The following is a 25,566-nucleotide window of genomic DNA, read 5'->3' as shown; positions in this document are numbered from 1 at the left end:
TTAGTTTTCCCCTTAAATAATTACTTGGCTACCATATAAAAAAGGAAGTAAGTCATAGGTAATCCCATAACCTATTTTAACAGACATCAAAGTCTTCATTTTAATACCATAAAAGCTAATGCTGAATTATTTAGGTGTTGATAGTCTTGTTGTCCACATTGCTGTTTAGTAACAGGTTTTAACTATTTAAATATAGTTGGCTCCTTCTGTAAAGGTGTGTATTTTAAGGACTCCCAAAGAGAGGGAAATTCTGGTTAGACACAACTCAAATTGACCTGGAATCATCTTGAGTTGAAATCCTGGACTTGCTGCATGGAAGCCAAGGGGTAGTCAGGCACTAAACTGCATAGCACAATCTCAATTCATCTCTATCCTTACAATTGAACTGAGATGAACTCAGACTCTCTCAAATGCCTGGTAGGAGCAAGCACAAATCCTACCTGGATCTATCAAAAAAAAATGTAACAAACTGGACCCATAAGGAGATAAAAATGAATAAAACTCAGTAGAAAAAAAATCATGGGTCACTCAGGATTGGATTTGAAAAATAATACTTCAAGATGGGAGAATGGTACATACATTTCATCTTTTAATGTTTTTCAATGATGGGGATCAATCCTGAGTTTCACACATACTAGGCAGGCTTAAGAGCTATACCCTCAGCCCCTGAAATACATTTATTAAATGAAAACTGAAATAATTACTGTGCTCAAAGAGATGTAAGACTGAAAACACTGATGGACAACTATGTAAAAAACATAAAATAAACTTAATACAGTCAGTTAACAGAATGTTTATCTTGCTAAAAATTAGTAAGAAAAAAATTTGATAAAAGAAAATGGTAAGTTTTACCAAACATGTGTTTTAAAAAGCTCAGGAGCAGTGCCTAGTTCAAGCCCCAGGATTGGCAAGGAAAAAAAAGAAAAGCTAGTGAAAGATCTCTGGAAGATTTATTTAAGATCTATAAATTAATTCTAAAGAGGACCATAGACAAGACAAAGATAGAAATCAAATGTCGAAACACTCTTTATGAGTACACGCTTTTATAACCTGTAGTTGAGGGGAAAAAATGAGGCAGATACCAGCGACTCATTCCTGTCATTCTAGCTACTCAGGAAGCCCCAAGATCTAAGGATCATGGTTCAAAGCCAGCCTAGGCAGCAAAGTCCATGAGACATCTCCAATAAACTACCAAAAAACCAGAAGTAGATCTGTGGTTCAAGTGAGTGCTAGACTTGAGCAAAAGAACTCAGGATACACAGGCCCTCAGTTTAAGCCAAAGGACCAGCATCCGCGAGCACACACACATAAACACAACTGCTGAGCACTGGTGGATCACACCTATAATCAATCCTAAACTACTCAGCAGGCTGAAATCTTAGGGTCACAGTTTTGAAGCCAGTTTTGGAGGAAAACCTGTGAAACTCTTATGTCCAATTATCCACCAAAAAGCCAGAAGTGGAATGGTGGCTCAACCTGTGGAGGGCTAGTTTGAGAAAGGGGGGGGGGGGGGGAGCTGAGGTACAGTGCCCAGGTCTTGAATTCAAGCCCTAGGACCAACACAGGAAAGGAAGGGGAGGGGAGGGCAGGGGAAGGGAGGAAGGTGGAGGGGAGGGAGGAAAGGAGGGAGGGAAGGCGGGGAAGGAGGGAAGGAGGGGAGGGAGTAGCAAGGTGCTGGTAGCTCACATCTGTAACCCTACCTACTCAGGAGGCTGAGATCTGAGGATTGTGGTTCAAAGCCAGCCTGGGAAGAAAAGACCACAGGAAGTGGAGCTGTGGCTAAAGTGCCAGCCTTGATTGAAGGTAAAACCTAAGCAAGAGAGGAAGGCTCTGAGTTCAAGCCCCAGTACTGGCACACACAAAATACTTTTTTATGAAACTATCACAGCTTAGTTCTGGTATCAAATGTTAAATCTCACATGTAGTATAGTGAATTCCTTATCAGCTTCTTCTGTTTAATAGAGATAGAATCAAATACCAAGATACTGAAATGATTTTTTTTTCTTTTGGTCTGCCATGGGGCTTAAACTCAGGGCCCGGGCACTGTCCCTGAGCTCTTTTGCTCAAGGCTAGTACTGTACCATTAGTTTACTAGAGGTAAGAGTCTCAAGGACTTTCTTGTCCAGGCTGGCTTCAAACCACAATCCTCAAATCTCAGCCTACTGAGTAGCTAGGATTACAGGCATGAGCCACCAGCACCCAGCTTGAAATATTATTTTTAAATATATTTTACCTTACCTCCTCTTTGAATTGTTCTAATCGTTTACTGTCACTAACACCACTTACAATGAAATACCTTGCACATCTTTATTGCATACCTGTACAAGTTCAACTATACAATAAACTCCTAACTGTATAACTGCTGAGTAAACAGAGTAAATGTACCTAAAATCTTATTTAAGCTGGGTGCCAGTGGCTCATGCCTGCAATCCTAGCTATTCAGGTTGCAGTTAGAAGCTAGCTTGAGCAAGAAAGTCCAAGCAAAATTCTTACCTTCAATTAACTACCCAAAAAAGCCACAAGCTGAACTGTAGCTCAAGTGGTAGACTGCTAGCCTGAGTAGAAAGCTCTGGGAAAGGACCCAGGCACTTGAGATCAAGCTCCAGATCCATCATATAAATACATACACACATACATAGATAAAGCTCATTTAAGTGTAGTGAAGCCACCCTTCAAAAAGGTTCTAAGCCAGGCCCTGATACATAAAGCTAGCTACTTAGGAGGCTGAGATCTGGAGGATCTCTGTTCAAAGCCAGCCTCTACAAAGTAGCCAGAGACTCATCTCCAAATAGCAAAACACTAGACAGGAGGCATGGCTCAAGTGGTAGAGCAATGGTCATAAGCAAGAAAGCTAAGAGTGGAGAGGCTCTTAACTCAAGCTATAGTACCAGCACACACACACACACACACACACACACATACACACACATACATACACACACACACACACACTCAAGAGGCTAAGATCTGAGGATCATGGTTCAAAGCCAGCCCGGGCAGGAAAAGTCCATGAGACTCATCTCCAATAAACTACTAAAAAAAAAAAAAAAAAGCCAAGAGTGGCACTGTGGTTCAAGTGGTTGAACACTAGACTTGAACACAAAGAGGCTCAGGGACATTGTACAGGCCTTAGGACTTGAACTAAGCAAAATAACAACAACAACAACAACAACAAATAAAGTCTCACTAGTAATTTAGGTTGTTTAAGGGCTAGTACTTTACACACCTTACTTTATGAGTTAGTATTTTAAAGGTTGTGATAGGGCTGGGGATATGGCCTAGTGGCAAGAGTGCTTGCCTCGTATACATGAGGCCCTGGGTTCAATTCCCCAGCACCACATATACAGAAAACGGCCAGAAGTGGCGCTGTGGCTCAAGTGGCAGAGTGCTAGCCTTGAGCAAAAAGAAGCCAGGGACAGTACCCAGGCCCTGAGTCCAAGCCCCAGGACTGGCCAAAAATAAAAAATAAATAAAAAAGGTTGTGATAAAGAGCAATTCTGAAGGAAAAATACCTAAAATTACCTTTAAATTTTCAAATTTAATGGAAAAATCTCATGGTCAAACAATAACATCAGAGTTTTAAAATAGAGCAAGTTGCTTTAAGCCAGAGATGAAACCATGTTTTTTTATGTGATTGTGTATGCTGGTCCTGGGGCTTGAACTGAGGGGTCTGGGCACTGTCCCCAAGCTCAAGGCCACCACTCTATCACTTAAGCCACAGTTCCACTTCCAGAGTTTTCATGACCAATTAGATATATGGGTCTCAGAGACTGTCCTGCCCCAGTTTCCTTCAAATCAAGATCCTCAGATTTCAGCCTCCTAGATTTCAGCTAGGATTACAGATATGAGCCGCTGGCACTGGGGTAAAACAATGCATTTTTCATCATTTTTATTATTCTCAGGATACTAAGGAAAGGAAATTGTTAGAAATACTAAATAAGACCTCTGTACAGAATGATTTTAATTATTAAGCATGTCAGGAAGTGGAGTTCAAAGTGGTAGAGCATTAGCAGAAAAGCTCAAGGACAGCACCCACACCGAGTTCAAGCCTTTGACCAACAAAAAAAGTCAGCCTCTAGGCAAAAGCTATTAAAAAAATAAATTAGGGCTGGGAATATGGCCTAGTGGCAAGAGTGCTTGCCTCGTATACATGAAGGCCTGAGTTCAATTCCCCAGCACTACATATATAGAAAATGGCCAGAAGTGGCGCTGTGGCTCAAGTGGCAGAGTGCTAGCCTTGAGCAAAAGGAAGCCAGGGACAGTGCTCAGGCCCTGAGTCCAAGGCCCCAGGACTGGCAAAAAATAAAAATAAATAAATAAATAAATAAATAAATAAATAAATAAGGGGATGGGAATATGGCCTAGTGGTAAAGTGCTCACCTCTTATACATGAAGCCCTGGGTTCGATTCCTCAGCACCGTGTATATAGAAAAAAGCCAGAAGTGGTGCTGTGGCTCAAGTGGCAGAGTGCTAGCCTTGAGCAAAAAGAAGCCAGGGACAGTGCTCAGGCCTTAAGTTCAAGCCCCAGGACCAGCATAAATAAATAAATAATTTTTAAAAAACCAAGTATCAGCTGTACTCACTCTCAGATCTCTACGACAAAGCTGTTTTGCATGCCAGGCACTATAATCCTAGCTACTCAGGAGGCTGAGATCTGAGAATCGATGTTCAAAGCCAGTCTGGGTAGGAAAGTCAGTCTCCAACTAGCTACCAGGAAACCAGAAGTGGCTCTGTGGCTCAAAGTGATAGAGTGCTAGCTTTGAGCAAAAAAACTCAGGAACAGCATCAGACCGAGTTCAAGCCCTATGACAGACAAAAGAAAAACAGTATCTTGTAAAAATTAACCTTCAAAAACAATAAACCATACAGCTTATGAGTGGAGGTGAGAGGGAAAACTGGGAGAGAAGAGATGACACTGTCCAAAAAGAAATGTACTCATTACCTATCTTAAGAAACTGTAATCCCTGTGTACACTGCCTTTATAATAACAATAAATTTTTAAATAACCTTCAAAAATAGCAATTTAGCAAAACAGAACAAAAAATTTTTAAATGTAAAAATTAGTCTAGGGGGCTGGGGATATAGCCTAGTGGCAAGAGTGCCTGCCTCGGATACACGAGGCCCTAGGTTCGATTCCCCAGCACCACATATACAGAAAACGGCCAGAAGCGGCGCTGTGGCTCAAGTGGCAGAGTGCTAGCTAGCCTTGAGCGGGAAGAAGCCAGGGACAGTGCTCAGGCCCTGAGTCCAAGGCCCAGGACTGGCAAAAAAAAAAAAAAAATTAGTCTAGGAAACAGATCCCATGAGTTGACCAATAAAGAACCAATGTCAACAGTATTAGTGCCCATATGCCCAAATGGAAGGGAGGAATGTGGGCATAACACACACTGAAGACCCTAGAAGTAGGTCTCGGTTAACTTCAAGTTAGTTTATATTCTACGAGGTTCTTTGCAGAGAACTGATTAAAAAAAAAACAAAAAACATTTTTCAGAGTATTTTCACCACCAACTAAACTTCAACAAAACATTTTCAGGAGCAAACCCAGGCAGGCCTACAATGAAGGAATACTAGCTCATTTCTAGAGCATGAGAAAATGCTAGCAAATAACACTATCAGACAAAGCACCTCTCAATGAAAGCAGGTACACAGTGGAGTAAAAGAGCACATGGGGAAGCCTCCCAACTTCACATCTCCTTTTTCTATCTGTCCAGATCACTAACAACACTTTCTTGCCACCCACAAGGAACATCAATCTTACTCAGGCAAAGCACATTCATTTCCCGGATAAAATAACAATGACATGTAGAGACATAGAAAGTCATTGTTTAAAGCTCAAGATAGTTCTTTTATTTGGTCTCTACTGTTCCACTCTTTCTCTTGACTGAAACTGTTAAAAACTTTCATCACCGTTAAACAAAAACAATCCTTCCCTTGAGCTACCCCACTTAATGTGACTTACAATGTCACTCAACAATGACTTTCATGTTGCCAAATCTATCACCTCACCAGCATCGCTGGATTTTACATTTGCACCACTTGTTGTACTTGATGTCTGAGACTGTATTTTTCGGTTCTTCTACCCTTTCTTCCTCTGGGTCTAGCTCCCCAATCCCAACCCCCAAATCTTTCTAATTCATTCTCAGTGCAACCTGGAATCACACACTCCTGATTAACAGCATATGGAATTGAGAATGCAAAAAACTCTAAGGGCCACCTACCAGCAATGTATTATCACGGCATCTGGGAAATGCAGAAAAACTTGCTCTTGGAGTTTCTGTGGATCATCAGATGCCATATACAAATGTGTGTGTGTGTGTGTGTGCGCACGTGTGTATGTACGTATGTATGTGCATGTGTGTGTGCATATACCTTTCTTTGGTTTCCACAAAGAAAAAATGGCCAGTAACAAGTTAGAAATTATAAGGAATAATACTTCCAAATCAATGTTTGAATAAGCTTGAGACATTTTTATACCATATGTTATCACTAGCAGTATTACTGAAGAAACGTTTGAGTCCCATAGATTAAAACAAGAAAGAAAAACCCAAGGGGTAGGAGTGGGCAGATGACAGAACAGGAAGCTGGGCAGCAAGGCCGCAGTAGTGGTAACATCCACATTCTCCAATTCAAGAGGAGAGAAGAAGAGTGATTTAAGACTCTTACTATTTGTTAATAGAGCCAGGCATGATGGTACATACACACCAGTAGTTCTTGCTACTCCAGAGGCTGAAGCAGGAAGATTACCTAAGCCCAGGACTTCAAGACCAGTCAATAGACCAAGATCCTATCTCAAAGAACTAACTACAAAAACATTGCTTAGCTTTTGAATGTTGTGTCTAGTTCACAAAAGCTGTGTGCTCTTCAAGCCTTTCTCTGAATTTTGAGATGCTGTCAACAACAGAATGAGCCAGTGATCCAGACCCTCAACAAAGTTGTTCACGTTTCCTGTGGCAGGTGGGATAAAATCTCAAGTAAAAAAATCTACATATGGAGGAAAAAGGTTATGTGGTATTGTTTTTCTTCTGGGATGCAAAATTGTTTTAGAGGAATTTTAAAAATAAAGTATGTCAGAATGTATTTCCTGAGCATTTAAAGGTTTATGTACAGATTATTTAAGAAACTAATAACAGAAGTGCCCACAAGATCACATGCTTAACAGGAGACAAGAGAGAAGAAATATTTTTCACTGTGTACACTTTTATGTAAATGTTTTGTTCTTGTGGTCGTGGGGGCTTGAACTCAGGGCCTGGGTGGTGTCTCGGAGCTTTTCTGATCAAGGCTAGCACTTATCACTTTGAGCTACAGCACCACTTCCTGTCTGTAAATGTTATACCAAAAACCTAAGTTATCCAATCAAAAAAAAAGTTTAAGCTTTTAGGTGGAGAGGATAAGAGGAAAAATCTAGGCAAACATAGTCATGTAGAACACACAAATAATAAAATAAGTAGGCTGCATCCTTTTCTCCAAGCATACTCTATTAAAAAACAACAAATGATCTTTTGAGTGAGATCTGGCTTCTCTCCTTCATTCAAACTGTACGGGTTTGTAAACTAACTGAAGTCTGCAAATTTACACCACAAACTGTTTGGGGCCAGGGATGTAGTTCAGTAGTAGAGCATTTCCCTAGTTTGCACTAGACCGTGAGTCCCATCTTCAATACTCACAACATAAATACAATTCTGGTCAGACCAATCAACTGAGCATTGATCTAACACTAGATCTAGAGCTTTTCTACTTAAACAGATCAATTCAGACTTCCAAAGCTATATCTTAGTTCTAGGGATAGCATAATCAACTGGCCAATACCATAGCCCAGACATGTTCTGATTCCAGCTTTGACACAGCTGTCCACTATAGCAACCACACTCACCTTTTTTTTTTTTGGCCACCCTCCTCAACTTCATTATACTTAAAAAATGCCAGTTCAGTCAGTAGCACCGAGCCCCACAGTAATTTCTGACATCCAGGGGAGAATATCCAGCACTCTCAAGAATACTGGAGCTCTCCTCCAATTTTTTTGCTTTTCCTTCTTCCTTTTTTTTTGGGGGGGGGGGGAAGGGTGCAGTGTGGGGCTTGAACACAGGGCCTGGACACTGTCCTTGGCTTCTTTTTGCTCAAGGCTAGCACTCTACCACTTGAGCCACAGCACCACTTCTGGCCTTTTCTGTTTATGTGCTACTGAGGAATCAAACCCAGGGCTTCATGCATGCTAGGCAAGCACTCTTCCACTAAGCCACATTCCCAGCTACAAATATTTCTTACAGCTGCAATATCCGGAATGACTTCTGAATCCTCAAGAGTGCTGAGCAAGTATCCCATTACATGATAAATCCACATCAACCTGCCTCTCTCTCTCTCTAAGCCTCCGAATCCTTTCCTTCAACAGAATTCCAAGGTAGTTCTGCTTTCATAATTTTCAACTTCCTTTAGCTTGGGTTCAACCAACCACTAAACTGCTGTAGCCTACACTTCAGAGTCTAGAATCGCCACCTGAAGGGTCCTTATCAATAAATTCTGTCTAATCTTTCTAGTCTTTCCATAACTACCCACAGCCGTAAGATCCATTTCCACAAGTAGTACCAGAGGTTCCTGTTTCAATGGTGAAACTACAGACTTTTTGGACTGTAAGTTTACCTCCTCATGGCTTACCCATCACAAACCCACAAGAGTAATGGTGGGAACTGCCCAAAAGGAGGCCAGCAGCAGGGGAGGTATGGCTAGACAGGTTGCTCTCAGTGACAAGATGCAGCACAGCAGCACTCCAGCCCCCGACTAACTTACAGCCTCTTCACTATGTGCCTCCAGTTCCATTTTTAAGTTTCTGTTCCTTCCCAATCAATCCTCTCACTACTAACAAAACGGAAATTTTATTTGCCTGTCTTTAATGGCAGTCCCTTAAAGAACATCCAAGTCTTTGGGGGGGGCTGGGGTGAAGGAGGGCTTAAAACTAGGACTTTGCTGAACTACATTTCTCAGAATCCCCTTCCCCATATGCTTCTGGCTTGGGTAGGCCCTAAGAGTCTTGCACAGCAGATGGAGGAGGCAGGAGGAGCAGCAATTTTGTGCAACCATTTCTGGGGCCAATTTCTGACTCACCTCTCCCCCCTGTAGCCCCTGAGCTAGATGTATGTATTTAGCTTCCTGTCAAGGGCCTGTTCTTACAGGACACCTGTTCAACCAAAGCCAGAGGCAATCAGAACTGGCACAGCTTTCCCCTCACCCTACATGTGACTTCCAGCTCAATCTTCCCTACTTTGGACTCAACTTCCTTTCCCAAGTGTCCATTCTCTTCACTTCAAATTCCAGTATCAGGCACAAAGACCACAGCTTACCCAGCTCACAGTCTGTGTAAACTCAACTGACTGTATCAAGTCCTTGAAATAATACACTGCTATAAATAGGCTCTCCAAGAACCACTGGAGTCACAACGATAGACAGAAAAATGAAGAACTATCTCAGCAAGGCAAATTTTACTTCTGCAGAAGGGTATGCCATCAGCTAAAAATCTGGCAAGCAAGCACACAGTGCAGGCAAGCTGCTCCTCTTTTTATCCCTAATGCAGGAGGCCATGCCCTCTGCTTAGACTGGTTGAGCTCAGGCTCCTAATCTGCCCATGACTGGTTTGAATAGGGTAAAATGTATTTACCTAAGGGGACTTTTGAAATAAACAGTACCTAAATAATCTGAAAACATACTCACAACCTCTACTAATGTTTTTTCCTGTTATCTGTCCTGGGCTTGAACAGGGGCATGAGTGCTGTCTCTGAGCAATTTTGCTCAAGGCTAACACTCTACCTCTTTGAGCCATAGCACCACTTCTGTTTCTGGTGGTTAATTGGAGTCTCAAGGACTTTACTGTCCAGGCTGGCTTTGACCCATGAACCTCAGATCTCAGCCTCCCGAGTAGCTAGAATTACAGGCATGAGCCACCAATGCCCGGTACTTCTGCTATTTCTTGAACAAACAGGTGTATTAATTCCACCTTGAAAAGAAACCAGTTTAAGGCAAAACTTTACATTCAAAAATCCTTTTCCTTAACCACCAGGCCAAAGTAGGAACTTTAAGCAACACACTTCGATAGAAAAGACAGCTTTCCTCACAACATACATCCATGTATTTACTTACCCTAGTAGTTTTATTTCTGACTAAAGCCTATGTAATATTGAAAAGGAAAAAATACGGGGCTTGGGATGTAGTTCAATGGTAAAGTATTTATTAGCTAAGGCATGTGTAGGACCCCAGGTTCAAACCCCAATATTGGGAGAGGGAGGAGCCAAAGCCACAGATAATATTTCCTGAATAATACCATGATAGGCACCTGCGGAGCAGACCAAGCCCTTTAAATGCTCAGTTGCCTAAGCATTTCACCCTAGACTTCTGTGCAGGGCAGTTTGCACTCTGTTCTCCACACTAAACTAAGGCAATATAACAATGCAATTTTTAAAAGTAGTAAGATTTAACTTTAGGGAGGTCAAGAAAAAAATTTCAAGAACCTCAGAAAACTGGTAGTTGTAGCAGGCAATGGGCATCAGTGAAGATTAATCTCTCCACACAAAAAGAAACAATGGGGCCGAGTACTAGTGGCTCACACCAGTAGTCCTAGCTACTCTGGAGGCTGAAATCTACGGCTCAGTTTGAAGCCAGCCCAGGTAAGAATAAATGTCTGTGAAGCTCTTACCTCTGATTAAGTACCCACCCCCCACCCCCCTCAAAAAAGCTAGAAGCAGAGCTATGGCTCAAGTGTAAATCACAAGACTTGGGCAAAAAAGCTCAGGGACAATGCCTAGGCCCTGAGTTCAAGCTCCAGCACAGGCATATTTGAAATAAAAAAAAAACATGGCAGAGAAAAGGAAAAATATGAAGATGGAAGGAGAGGACAGTGAGCACAGAAAGTCCCAGTAAGGCTAGAGGTAAGAAAGCAGGGCTGGGGATATGGCCTAGTGGCAAGAGTGCCTGCCTCATATACATGAGGCCCTGGGTTCGATTCCCCAGCACCACATATACAGAAAATGGCCAGAAGTGGCGCTGTGGCTCAAGTGGCAGAGTGCTAGCCTTGAGCAAAAAGAAGCCAGGGACAGTGCTCAGGCCCTGAGTCCAAGCCCCAGGACTGGCCAAAAAAAAAAAAGCAGAGAACATTGTTGTATACAGGACCAAAGGAATTACAGTCCTCTTTCATCCATGGTTTCACTTTCCATTTTCAGTTATCAGTGGGTAAATGCGAACTGAAAATAATAAGTGGAACAATTTGAACCTTTAAATTGTACACTGTTCTGAGTAGCATGACGGTATCCTATGCTACCTGCTCTGTCCTGCCCAATCATCCCCTGCCTCGTGGGACCACACTATATACACTACTTGGCACTGGTAGCCCATCTGGGCTATCAAATCCACTGGTGGCAGAATCAAAGTACATGTGCCCAACCAATTCTTATTTTACTTAATAACGACCCTAAAGTACAGGAAACAGTGATGGTGGGTGGCAAATTGGATATGCCAAATGAAGAGAAATATAAAATAATGCCTCCTTTAATGAAAAGGCAAATGTTCTAGAATTAAGAAATGAAAAAAAAATCATATGCCAAAGAGCTATAGTAAGAATTGATTCTCATTAAAATTGTGAGCAAAAAAGAAATTCATACTAGTTTTGCTGTCACAGATCAACTTGCAAAAGTAACAGCCATAATGAAAGGTAAATACTTAAGAAAAATAGAAAAGGCATTGAACTCAGTGAAAAGCAAGTAAAAGGAAGTAGCACTGTGGTTCCAAGTGGTACTAGCCTGGAGTGAAAAAGTTCAGAGACAGTGCTCAGGCCCTAAATTCAAGCCCCATGATTGACAAAAAAAAAAAAAAAAAAAAAAAAAAAAAAAAAATAGGTTGCAAGCACAGATAACAGAATTAAATGAAATGATCTTCAGAGCTAGCCCTTCCTCAATATCCATGACTCCACCATCACCTGTGCTACCACCACGTTGCCAGAGTCCTGAGGGGCTACAATCCCTTATGTGGGGTAGCACTTGCATAAGATTATACAAATCCTTTCTCACATACTTTAAGACCACTTCTAGCGGTCTTGTAATAACTAATGCAGTACAAATGCTATATGTATTGTATAGAAAATCATAACAAGAAAACTACATCTTTGGTTGTTCACTAACAGATACATTTTTTCCCCCAAATACTTCCAACCTATGGTTAGTTGAGTCCTGGGATTCAGAACCCTTGGAAACAAGAGGCAATTGTTAGTTAATAGAAAGAATAGCAATGTGTGTGTGGCGTAAGAAAGAGAAGTGTGTGCTTTTATTTGCAAAACTAGAAACCTCAGAAGAATAGTGCAAAACTAATGATAGTACTAGAGCAAGAGGAAACTTAAAGGGAACAGAAGACAAGGATTATGACTCCTTAAAACAGTTCTGCTTTCTGAACTGCATAAATGCCCACATAAATATTTTACATGGTGAAAAAGCACAATAAAAACTAAAAGCAGGATGAACATGGCAGTGCATATCTATACTTTCAGCACTTCTGAGACCAAGACAAAAGGTTTTCAAGTGAGTTCAAGGCCAGTCTGGGAAATATGATCTTGTTCTCAAAAACAAAAAAGCTAAAAATTTTAAACTAGCTATTCAGGAGGCTGAGATCTGAGGATAATAATTCAAAGCCTTCTTCTGGGAGAAGAAGGAGATTTTTATCTCTGATTAACCTCAAACAATCTAGCAGTGGAGTTATGCACTAGCCTTGAGCAAAAGGAGCCCAGGGACAGGAGCCAGGCCCAGAGTTCAAGTCCTACAACCAAGAACAACAACAAAAAATCAGATTCCCTCCCTTTCCTTCTCATTCAACTCAGGCTAGCAACAGAAAGGATGTAACTACAGGCAAACTGGATGACTTAACTACAAAGGTTTTTTGAACATTTATCTTACAAAGTGATAATCCAAAATTATCTCAAATACATATTTTAAATGTCTTATTGTTTCAACATGTACTTGGAGGGTGTAGAGGGGAGGAGGAGCCTTACCCCAACATTTGGATAACATCCATGATGGGTAGATGACACCTTTCATGTTATTAAACTTCAAGTCCAGACAAACCTCATCCTCCAGTGACCACTCAGTTCTCTAAAAGGCTATGGTAGAGGCCAGAGATGCTCACCTGCAATTTTTCAAGTCTTATTTTGTGTGTCAGTCCTGAGGCTTGAACTCAAGAGCCTGGGTGCTGTCCCTGAGCTTCTTTTGCTCAAGGGTAGCACTCTACCACTTGAGCCACAGCTCCACTTCTGGCTTTTTGGTGGTTAATTGGGGATAGTCTCACAGACTTTTCTGCCCAGGCTGGCTTTGAATCACCATCCTCAAATCTCAGTTTCTTGAGTAGGTAGGATTATAGCCATAAACCACCGGCACCTGGCTACACCAGCAATTCTTCAGCATACCTTCTATTCTGCTCTAAAACAAGGTCCAACTTAACCCTACATTCAATAGTTGTAACCAACTTAAAGTAAACAAACAAATACCAACTATATTCATGTGAAATATAATATTCAAAATCTAGCCCCAGCTGGGTATTGGTGGTAGCTCAAGCCTGTCCTAGCTATTCAGGAGGCTGAAATTTGTGAATTGCAGTTCAAAGCTAGCCCAGGCAGAAAAATCTACAGGAAACTTACCTCCAATTAACCAGCAAGAAGCTGGAAGTGGAGCTCCAGGTCAAATGGTAGAATGCCAGTCTTGAGTGAAAAAGCCAAGGAAGAGCAAGAGGCCCTCAGAACTAGCTGGTAAGCACACAAAGCGCCCCCCCCCCCCCCCAAGGCAGTTATACAAATCTACAAGTGTTGTTATCATCAAAATGTCATTGGACATTTACCTCATGTCAGGAGCCCTATTTACTTCACAGCCTTTAAAGCTTTCACCTGATGAGGTAGATCTTCTCATTCCTTAGAAGTGATACACACCCACCCACACAGGAGCAAAACATAACCTGGACTCTCCAGTACAGAAATCCTGGATGGTCTCCAACTCTTCTTCTCTGTAGTCCCCCATCTTGTAGATTTCTGTTCTCTTTCTTCTAATACAAGATGTCTAATATTTCCTCCCTACTCTAATACCCAGATATCCTTTAGCATAAAATTCCTTCATGGTTTGTATGCATATCTTCCCCACAAGACTGTAAAGACACACCTCTGGCTACGAACTTGAATCATACAAGAATTGTTCTAGGAAGGGCATAGAACAATTTAAAGTAAGAAAGTAGGCACCACGTAAAGATTTAACTTATAAGCCAGGAAAGAAAACGTCTCAAGATTTCATATACAAACAGCAAAGAGCCAGGCTGAAGGCATGGCTTAGCTGGTAAAGTGCCAACTGCACAAGCAAGCTGAATGCCAAGACCCTGAATTCAAATTCTAGTATTGGCAAAAAGATGTTAACTCTGAATTGTAACTTAATTAAACCAAATACTGACACATAACCAAGAAAACTGTTTACTTTAATTTGGAAAAAATACTCTAGTGACACAAACTTCAAAAGGAGAAGGGAGAAGAAATCCACATCCACTGGCACCAACTGTTGTATTTCAGGAACTGTACTGGGAACTCTGGAAGATTCATTCAATTCTCCTAACAGCCATATATGATAGGTTTCAGGCCAGGCTGAGCTTAAGGTATGGAGGGTTTAAAAACCTATACGATGAATCAGTTACGCAGCTTTGTGCTTGATTTCAGCTAAAAGGGTCCTGACTTGTATGGCCTTGCCACTTCAGAGCCCATATCCTTCACACAACACTATTTTTTTCCAGACTGAACAAAACAATTGGCAAAATAGTTCATGTTCTTCTTCCAATTTCTCATTCAGGAAAAGAAAAGGAATACACATTAACCAGCTAATAAATTAACATTTATTATACTTATATGCTCCTCCACAAATGGAGATTCTGCTAATGGCTTAGGAATTCTGGAAGGCATTATTTGCAACCTTTAATCCTTTTCAAGACACCATACTACCTTTTTCAAATGTTGTATGTGTTTCTAAGTTAGCATGTGAAAAAAGAATGCTAACAATTAAGGAGTGCAGCAGTGAAGATTTAACTGTAATCAGGTACGCCACTGGAAACTGAAAACACTATAATTAACCTTCTTCCAGTTAAGCCTAGTCACACTCTTATCAATGTAAGAGCCAAACTTGATACAGTGCCCATAAAACATAAAGGCATACACAAAACACCTTAATTTCATGAACTCTCAGTTCCCAAGTAAGGGAGGGGCACCATTTTCTAAGATACAGCAGGACACTGTGAAGAATCACAAGAGGTCACTGTTAGTTTCCTAGTAGGCTCCTGTACTATGTCCAAGACTGGACTATATATCAAAATGGAGTCATACTCAAGTAACCAAATTGAAACCAAGCTGTTAACTGACCTTCAAAGAATTCAGGAGATGACAACCACATTTCCTATCAGGCCAGTTTTAATCCACATAACAAAGTTCCCTCGGCTTTAATACTTACAAAAAGTAACTGAAGTAATCAGTTATTGTCATATTGCTATGTCCCCTGCACCCCACCTATTAAGAAAGTGACTTTAAAGTCATCTGTCCTTTTTGTTCCTTCTTTCTTTGGCCCTTTTTGGTCTGAGACTAGTTTCTAAGTCCAGAGCCAGTAGATCAGGCCACTAGAGAAGTTGAAACCAAGGATTTCACTTTAGCTCAGGAGTTTGAGGCCAGCCTGGACAACACAATGAAACCTAGGTTTGAAAGAACAAAAACTTTAAAGTAAATAAACCTATAAATAAAATAAAACCAATTTCCCTGCTCAGGTCATTAGAACAGATATTTTATAAAAATCAAATGTCTAGTTCTAGAATCACATGGGCAAGATCTTTACACTGTCATTTTATTCTTTAAAAACATCAATGACCCACATTTTGCAAAGGCTATTCCAAGGAATATCCACTGTCCACTGGACTTCTTGAGTTTCACTGATACTGAACCAAGAACAAAAGAAAAACAGTTCAGAGGCAAAATATGGAGAACAAGACTGCAACACTCCTCAGATCCTCCAATGTTAGTGTGGATTCTGACCCTAAAAGGAAAGAGTAGCACTGCTTCCCAAAGCTACCTACTGGAGGAACCTCAATCTTCCGGGTAGTATCTCCAATCTCAGAACTAGCAAGGTTCTGACAAAGAATGTCACCTAGGCAGATTGCTGCTGGCTCACAACTGTAATCATCCCAGCTACTAAAGGAGGCTGAGATCTGAGGATCACAGTTGGAAGCCATCCTGAGCTGGCAAGTCTGTGAGACTTATCTCACCAGCAAAAACCCATTAGAGGAAGTATGACTAAGCTTTAAGCAAAAACCTTCGGGACTGCACCCAGGCCACAAGTTCTAGCCCTAGTACCAACACACACACACACAGTCACCTCAATACTTCTGCCAATATTATTGCTGTTACAGGCACACTCAAAAGCAGGCCAGTCAGCATTACCATTATCCACCGGTTTCATATTCAAGGAGTCAACCAATCTAATTGAAAATGTTTAAAAAGTGTGTCTGTATTCAACTGTACACAATTCTCTCATCATCATTCCATACTCAAGTGTCAGTGTAGCAGGGCATAGCAGTAGAAAGTGGCTGGGCATGACCTCATGGCTGGGCATGGCAGCACACACCTGTAATCCCACTACCAAAAGTGGGGCAGGAGCACTAATCAATGTCAACCTAGGCTATACAGTAAAACCTTATCCCCAATAAATAAAAAATGAGTAAAATATAATCAGACCTTTTGCCTGACCCATTTCATAATCGTTTTAGCACTACTCTGCTACTAAAAAAAATAAATAAATTCTATTTCCCATAAGAAACTAATGCTACCCAAAATTGAAACATAAACATATTGTGCAACCTTACTATATAATTATCAAATCTGAGGATACTAGCCACTGCACTTTGTGTGTGTGTGTGTGTGTGTGTGTGTGTGTGTGTGTGTATGTCTGCCCATTAACTAAAGCTAGGGAGTGGAGAAGATGGTAAGAGAGATGAGTTGAAGTAGCCTCACTTCACTTGACGGCTCCAAATTTTCACCACCTCTGAAAAAGTGTTCATAGGAGCACTCTCCCCAAGTTGAGGCTTAATTTCCATTGCCTAACAAAAGCTATGTAAAATGCAATTACTCTCCTTCCCAACACCCCTTTCAGACTGCAGTTTTGCATCCAGGAAATTCGAACAAAGTTACTGAGGTCTTTCCACATTTCAGTATTGATACAGTCTTTGGCACAAGTCACATTACACTGTGAAATCCTTTAAAAGACTTAAAGGTACCTCTTAATGCTTTCTGATGCACATGCTACGTAACCAAAAACCACTTCCACACGTAGGGAAATCCTCTGCAAAACCCGAAATCAAATTCACACACGACGAAAAAGCACACCAATATAAAAACAATCGCGTAAACAAACTTTGCGATGCGCCGTGCAATGACACTGATGACGGATGTCATCCCTCAAAGTGAAGCCCCCGGTGGAAACCCAGCACGCACCAAACCCGCAGGAGGGCTGCGACCCCCGGCGCGGCGCGGTCCCGCACCGCACAACCATCCGGGCGCATTCCTGCGCGCACACCCAAGGTCACGCAGGATGGGGTACCGCGCCCCCCGACAGGGCGCACCGGGAGGGGGCGTCCCCCGAGCCCCCAGGAACACGCAGCTGCAGCGGAGCCGCAGCTACCCGCCCCGGGCGGCCGCGCGGGGCTGAGCCGCGTCCCCCGGGTGACCCGACCCCGGGGGTCTCGCCACGCCCCTCCCCCACCGGCAGGGGTTACGCAACGCTCCCCCGCCCGCGAAGCTGCGGGCGGCCGCCTCCGCCCTCAGCCCCCCGCCCAGCGCGGAACAAAGCGCGGGCGAAGGGGCCGGGGAGCCGGGAAGGGGGTCGGGGGTGGGGGTGGGCGGCCGCCATGTTGACGGGGGCGGCGGGGACCGGGTGGGGGCGACGAACAAAGGAGCGCGCGCCCGCCCCAGGCCCAGCCTGCTGTGCCGGGCCCGCCACGCCCGGCCGGCAGGGGGCGCTAAGGGGCGCCGCCCGCGGACAATGCGCCCCGGGCCCGCGCTCACCTGAGTCCCCAGACCACCGCTGCGCCCAGAGCCCGCGCCCTTCGTGGTGCACGCCCGACCCGCACATCTCACCTGCCGGCCGCCGAGGCCGCAGTCCGCGGACCCCGAGGGTCCGCCGTGGCTCGCTCGCGCTCCCGCCGGCCCAGCCCGAGCCAGACGGCTCCTCCCCACCCCCGCTCCTTGCCGCGGCCGCCGCCCGCCCCCCAGCCGCCACGGCGCACGCGCACTGCGCCCGCCGAACTGCGACGGCCGCGCCGCCCCGGCGCCTGGCGCCGACGGTCGTATTACGCATGCGCATGGAGGGGAGGGACTAGTGCGGAGGCGGGGCCTGGCGCCGCTCACCTGGAGGGCGGGGCACAGGCTGGGGAAAGCTAGGTGCGGGCTGCAAAGCAGCGGAGGTCTGCGCAGCGGAATCTCTGATTCCCGGAGCCCGCGTGGAGCCCGCATGGGCGCGGCCGCTCCGGGTAAGCCTGGAGGGTTTTGTTTTCGTGCCGTAGGAGGGCTTTCTGAAGATCACCGTCCTCTTTGTCCAGAGATGTCGGCCGCCCGTCCTCGCTTGCCGGGAAGATGGATGAAGGTGGATCACATGGCGCGGCCGCGCGCGGGATTGCGCTCGCAACGACGCGGAACCCCGCAGCTCGGCCCCACCGTCCAGGTTCGGGGCTGCGGGATGCGAGCCCTTTAAAAGAATGGATTTGCTCCCCGTGACTCCCCTGAAAAGAGCCGTCCTCCCTCCACCGCACTGCGGAGGGGCCGGGCGGCGTCGTCACCGCGCACCTCTGGCTCCGCGCAGAAAATCGCTTCTCACCCGGCCGCCCTCCGCCTGGCTGGTACCCTCAAGTCCTAGCCCGGGTTGGGTAAGGACCGGGATCTGGCTTCTGCCAGGCCAGAAACCTGCATACTCCAACCTCCATTGCAGCACCTACCCAGCTCCCCTCGCAAGGTCAGGCGCTCAAGTTCCCACGGTCGCACGTAAATTCATTTGACTTCGGCTTAAAGGAGGACGCCTTTCGGGTATTTTTTTGGTCGCGTGCAGGGGGAGAAAAAGCGTCTAGGATGGGTTTCCTTCCTGCGGAGTGGAGTGAGGGATCTGGAGGCTGAGTCTGGCTCTAAATCCAGCCTGGCTGTCTCTCCAGTCCCTCTTAGCCTAGTGTCCGGAGCCAGCGGGTCACAGACCTGTTTTCCTCGAGTACCACTGCATGGCCGCATCTTTTAAAGCCGCCTCCCACAGTGTTGTCAGGTCAAATTACAAGCCGTTATTGGAAAGCACTTGGTACACGCCAACCTGCAGCACAATCGTGGATTAGCAATGCTCTTTGGGATTTTACTGGCACCTTTTACCCCTCCCCCCATAAGATTAATATGTACCTGCACTAATTAAAATATTTGTCTCAGATGACATACTTGGCAGGCTCAGGATGGGCTCATTCAATACAGATACAATCAGTCCATCCTGAGAAATGATTAGCTTTAATTTGTGTGTTTAATGTTCTGTAGCAGAGTATGTCAGGAACCAGGAGGGTATGGTGGAAAGAAGACTAGTGAGAATATCTGCATGTCATTGGTGAGACCCCCTTGGGTTTCCATTCGACATTATTGACCACTTAAGCTAATTATAGAAAGATTGCTTTCTTTGTTTTGTTTAAGACAGTCTCCTTGAGTGTCTAGTCTGGCCTCCAGCCTCAGCCTCCAGAATGCTAGGATTACCTGTTGGATGACTTTTTTAGAAAGATTGTCCTGTGTATAATGGAATGTTTGGCAGCATCACACTAGAAGCCAATAGCAAACCCCCTCTCCCAACCCGATTTAAATTTCCCATCAGTAGGCCCACAGGACTATCAGGAACTTGGGATGCCCCAGCACTGGTGGCTCATGTCGTAGTCCTACCTACTCAGAAAGCTGAGATCTAAGGATTGTGATTCAAAGACAGCCCTGGAAGGAAAGTCAAGGAGACTCTTAATCTCCAATTAGCCACCACCACAGCGGGCGTGCACGGGCGCGCACACACACACACACACACACACAGCCCTAAAATAGAGCTGTGGTTCAAACGGATTGGGCACTAGTCTTGGGCAGAGAAGCTTGGGACAGTATCCAGAGCCTGAATTAACACCCCAGGACCGCTCAAGAGTCTTTGAATTCAATATCCAGTACCACAAAATAATAATAGTGATGGAGCCAATATCATTTCACAATTTACCATCAGAAAGAGCTATACTCAAGAGCTATGATTGTCCAAAGTATTCTATATCATCCATATATTCCTGCCAAAAAATAAATTGAGGCAAAGTGAGGGAAAACTCAGATAAATCTAGATTGAGAAGGAATTAAAAAAAAAAAAAAACTTCAGTGATCTCTTAAAAAGCCAGTATCAGGAAAAATACAAAGAAAATTAGTGGGCTGTGTAAGCTTATAGAATGCCCCAGCCCAGACATAAGATCTGCCCTAGGCAGTGTGACTCTGCCCTTGTTGATGATACCTGAGGGAAAGGTGGGGCACTGCCCACCCTAGCTGCATGAGGGTATAAAGGTCCTTACTCCTTTATGAGGCCTTGCTCGCTCTGCTGGCAAACTCTTCTGCTCCACATGACTTTGTCCATGGTCTGTGTGGTCTTCTGGGATAATTTCCTTTCAGGCTGGGAATGTGGCTTGGTGGAAGAGTGCTTGCCTAACATGCATGAAGCCTTGGGTTCGATTCCTCAGCACCACATAAACATAAAAAGCCCGAAGTGGCACTGTGGCTCAAGTGGTAGAGCCTTGAGCAAAAAGAAGCCAGTGACAGTGCTCAGGCCCCGAATCCAAGCCCCAGGACTGGCAATAAAATAAAATATGTATATAAAGAAAGAAAGACAGAAAGGAAGGAAGAAGGAAAATTAGGGCATTGGACCAAAGAAGACCACAGCCAAGTCCATCAACTGATCTGAAGGAAAAAGCTGAGATTTGAAGAACAATTGGGGAACTTTCTAGGTGGATTTTATATATACTGGAGAGTGTTACTAAATTTCTCAGCTTCGCCAGGTACCAGTGGTTTTTGCCTGAAATCCAAACAATTGAGTCTCAACTCACCGTAGTGTAGCAGGATAGACAGTGGAAGAGAAAATGAATTTTTTTTATATATGAAAAGGGTTAGACTCAAAAGTTAAAAACAGGAAGTAATCTGAAAAGGCATTTAAGTTCCCTTTCCACCACATCTTTTTCTGGTCATTAATATTACCATGTGTGAGAGGAGTTATCTAAAACTGCATTCTCCTTTGAAATGGTAAGAATCTGAGAATTCTTGAATAGATAGAGGTAGAAAGAATGAAAGGCATGTCAGCAAAACCTGGGCCTGGGGGGTAGGTCTCACCCTTCCTACCCACCTAAAACAGTTCTATAAGGATTAGGTTGCTAGACTGACCAGAATGAAAGCTATAGGTAGGATATGGCATTTTGAGTCTTTGACCTCCATTTCCTTCATGAGGAGCTGGAAACATTTCTCTTTCTCTTCCCCACTTCTCTTTACTTCAACCTGTTATACTATAAAAGGCAACCTAAAAGATGCTTTTCCTGAGCTATGTGAATTAACTAAAAGTCCCTCAGCTTTGTATCTGTGGCCTTTGAGCTATTCTCTACCGAAGTCCCTTTGCAATCACCTTAGGCTTCTGGAAAGAGAAAATTTATGGATAAGTATCTTTTGTGGAAGGCAAACTGCCCGTCATACAGGCCACACCTTTTTTGTAACTGAAGTAACCAGTAACCATCTTCCAGAAATAACCTCCAAAAGCTCAGGAGGTCAACCAGGCAACTTCTTCCTGTTCCCATTCCATTCCTCCAGGGACAAAGATTGAGCAATTGGTCAAGCAGGCCATACCTGTGACCTGGGACTGTTTTAACTATACATCCCTTTTCCACCCTTCTATGCCTAATTTTCCTTATTTAACCTAAAGCCAATTGTCTATACCCTTGGAGACAGCTAAAGAAGTACTAAAGTGCTGTCTTCCCATGGCTGCCATATAAAATAAATCTCCTTTCTCTGACCTTCACGATGTTTCTATTTGACTTATGAAGGTGAGGAAGTAGACCTAACTTGGAATTCCTGGACGTTGGGCCTGAGAATGTTAACTAAAAATCTGGTTTCGATACTAAAACATCCCTTCTGAAATGTTAACCTTGTGAGACACATTTTATGTGAAACACTAAAGTGCTTCTTCTGAGTGTATCTCAAGGACCTGTGGTTTTTCATGGAAGCTGAGCAAAGCTTTCACTCATCTTTAAGTGATGACCTCACAGAAGCCGCCCCTGACCACAGTTCATTCTTTTTACAATGTCTTGTTGAAATAAGGATACCAGGTCTAACCAGTGCCATCTTGGCCACGTGGTAGATGATAGGGAATTGGATTTAACTGGCACTTTATCTTCTTGGTAGAGTAAGGTCAAGTCCCACCTCTGGTGATGAGCATGCCTGAATTCCTACAGGCAGGGACTTGAAGGTTAGGTTACTGAACCTGTCAGTCCTGTGCCTCTCTATAACCATGATCATGTTTAGGCTCAGACTAGCTTAGGCATCGTTACACTTTGCCTCAAGTCTCTTGCTTTTCTGGTCACCATGGTATCCCACTTCATTTCTCCATTGGAGTTGATCTGATTTGTTTGTATTGTTTTTCTGCTCTTTCTTTCCTCTACTACTCTCGTGGCTCAGTTTCCAACAGTGTTAAGGGCTGCAGGGGGGGCTGCAGGACTTTGTGACAAAAGTCTTTGTTTCTTGTGACTGAATTCCTATATAACACTGTCAATGTCTGATCCTTGTTATTACACTAATACTGGTCTGTTTACTGACTCCCTAGTGAGAAACTAAAAATGGTAACCACCGTTTTGTAGTTACTAACTGCTAGTTTTGCTTCTGTAAACCGCTTTGTGGCTAAGGACCTAGGAAACTCCATATTGTACTAAGACCCCATTCTGTACCTGACTGACCTTACTGTAAGCCCTAAAAACCATAAACAACCATAAGAGTGGCCAGCAGAGAAGAAAAACAAGTTTTGGAGTTACCAGAACTCCCCTACCCAGGTGTGGTTTCCAGTATCTAATTAAAACCCTGCAGCTGTACACGTATCCCCCTTGCTTAACCAATCAACTTTAAATGCGTGGGTCCCTTGATCTGACCAATGACCCTTTCCAGATTCCTTCCCGCTACCAAATGCGCCAAACATGCTTTAGGATTATTTTATAATTTTTCAGCGGTGTGTGTTGATTTGTTAAAAGATGCTATGATGTATGCTAAGTCCCTGCCTTCCCCAAAGAATGTATAAAACAACTGGAAGCCTTAGCCTCAGGGCCACTTAGCGTCACTGGTTGCCCAGTGCACGGAGGACCAAGCTCGAGCTTGCAATAAAGACTCCTTTTGCTTTTGCATTGGTGTGGGTCTCTGGTGGTCCTTGTGGGGGTCCAGCATTTGAGCATAACACCTAGAATCCAGTAGGTTTCAATACTATTTACTATAAATGAATGCATCATTTATCCAGGAATGTGGATTTATTACATACAGCTTGTGAAGAGTCTCAGATATCAGGACATGGGAGAATTTAAGGTATTTAACCACATTATGTCAAAGGTTAAAATAAATTCTCTGCACAACTTCACACATATAAAGGAATCTCATGGTAGGAAACAATTGACGATTTCAGTAAAATTTTGGGGGTAAACTTTGTAGAACCAATCTGGCACTATGTAGAGAACTTAGAGGGAAAAGTTTTAAATATAGGAGACTAGAAGGTCCCTGTTGAAGGCAGGATTTGAACTGATGGAGTGCTTTATTCGAAGGATAACATAACCATAGTTTTCCAACTGCAAGGCCACAGATTACTTGATGATTATGTAGAGTTCTATTGGAGAATAAGAATTATTTCAACTGAGGAGGAAGTATTCATCTTTTAGAGAAACAATATGAAGGATTTTTGATCAAGCAATAGGATGGTGACAGTTGTTTTCTCAACAGATTCATGTTGCCTATCCTAGAACTGTATCTAAATGGAATCAAACATTGCCTGTGTATCACATGTTCCTTCAGCATTGTTTATATATCCCTAGGAGTACTTACTGTACCTGAAACCAGATATTTAAACCCCAGGCCTAAATTCTTGGAGTTCTGTGTGTCAGATCCAGCCACTTGCCACGATATATTATGAGAGATATGGTGAGGTGAAGAGGAAGTGATAGGGCTGACCTGAAAACTGGAGTAACTAAATATAAGTTTTAGTGTTAAAATTATAACAGCTTCTAAACCCTGGTGATGACTCCATGATAGAGGGCTGCACCCCCACCCATGAGACTAGTTTCTTATAGTTTGACATTTAAAAATGTAGGGAGCACTTATTCACCTCTATACCTGGGTAGCAGCCATGGTAATGGACAGTAAAAAATGATCATAGTCATAGACTATAGAAATAACCATAATAGTAGTAGAAATGCCATGGTAACTATTGGGCTGGTTTACTTATGATTGAGTACTGGATTGTTTTAGTCCGCTCAAGCTTCCTTAGTGGTGAAGTGCCAGACTTTGAAGTCAGGCCCCACTTTACCACGTGAACCCCACTTTACCACGTGAACCTGAGCAGGCCTAATCTTGCTTGCTTGAACACCTGATTGTTGTAACTTTGTTTTTTGCCTTTATAAGCCCTGTGTAATCGTAGCTCGAGGCTGCCTCCTAACCTCCACTGTGTTGGTGGGTAGGACAAGGCCCAGGCAGCGGCCCCGCTTGAATAAAGTCTTGCCTTGCTATTGCATTTCGGGATGTCTGAGTCTCAGTGGTCTTCTTGGTGGTGGTTTCGCGACTTGGCATAACATTTGGGGTTTCGTCTGGGATAGCCCCAGAGACCCCCGAGACCCAGACTCCAAGGTAAGAAAACAGCCCTGTTCATTTGTCTTGTCCTGTAATGTGTCTGTTTGTTTTGCTTTTGCTTATTTCTTAAAGGGGTTGTTGAAGCAGACGTGCTTATTCGGCAATCCTGGGGAGACTCTCCACCCTTGAAGGGGGACCCCTGGAGCCCCGCCTTCAACTTAAGTCCACTCCTTCTGCACCCTTGCAGGAGGCTGTGGGCGAACTTGGGAAATTTCCATCTCCAACTCGTAGTTTTTCTTGTTCTTGTTCTTGCCTGTGTGTTTCCTCCTTTTGTATTGTTATAATTGTTTTGTTTTTTGTAGCCTTTTGGACTGAACATCTGATCAGAGCTATGGGTAACGTTCTATCATGGGAACCTCCATCTAGGCCCCTAGACTTGATCCTAGCTCACTGGAGGGAGGTTAAGGAGATAGCTCAGAACTAGAGTGTGGCCCTTAAGAAGGAAAAGTGGATCACCCTGTGCAAGTCAGAATGGCCCATCTTTAAGGGAACTAATTGGCCACCCGAGGGAGGCAGGACTTTGCAACACCTAATCTACACCCCTCATTTGGGCCATTCAGACAAAAGAAAAACCAAGAAGGGTTTTAGTAAGACTATCAAGC

The 25,566-nt window shown here is 43.6% G+C and overlaps 1 protein-coding gene across 1 annotated transcript in view; it reads right to left on the bottom strand.

Annotated features, from left to right (window-relative positions):
• The window catches only part of Spin1 (spindlin 1), a 57,246-nt gene extending 38,964 nt beyond the window's left edge, over nucleotides 1-18,282 (bottom strand). The window contains exon 1 of the mRNA XM_048338101.1: nucleotides 18,161-18,282. The gene's annotated coding sequence lies outside the window, so the exon portion shown is untranslated. The remainder of the gene's footprint in view (nucleotides 1-18,160) is intronic.
• Between the last annotated feature and the right edge of the window lie 7,284 nt (nucleotides 18,283-25,566).

The sequence above is a fragment of the Perognathus longimembris genome, chromosome 1, assembly GCF_023159225.1.
Source record: "Perognathus longimembris pacificus isolate PPM17 chromosome 1, ASM2315922v1, whole genome shotgun sequence".
Classification (NCBI taxonomy): Eukaryota; Metazoa; Chordata; class Mammalia; order Rodentia; family Heteromyidae; genus Perognathus; species Perognathus longimembris.
This window is presented reverse-complemented; position numbering and strand designations above follow the sequence as displayed.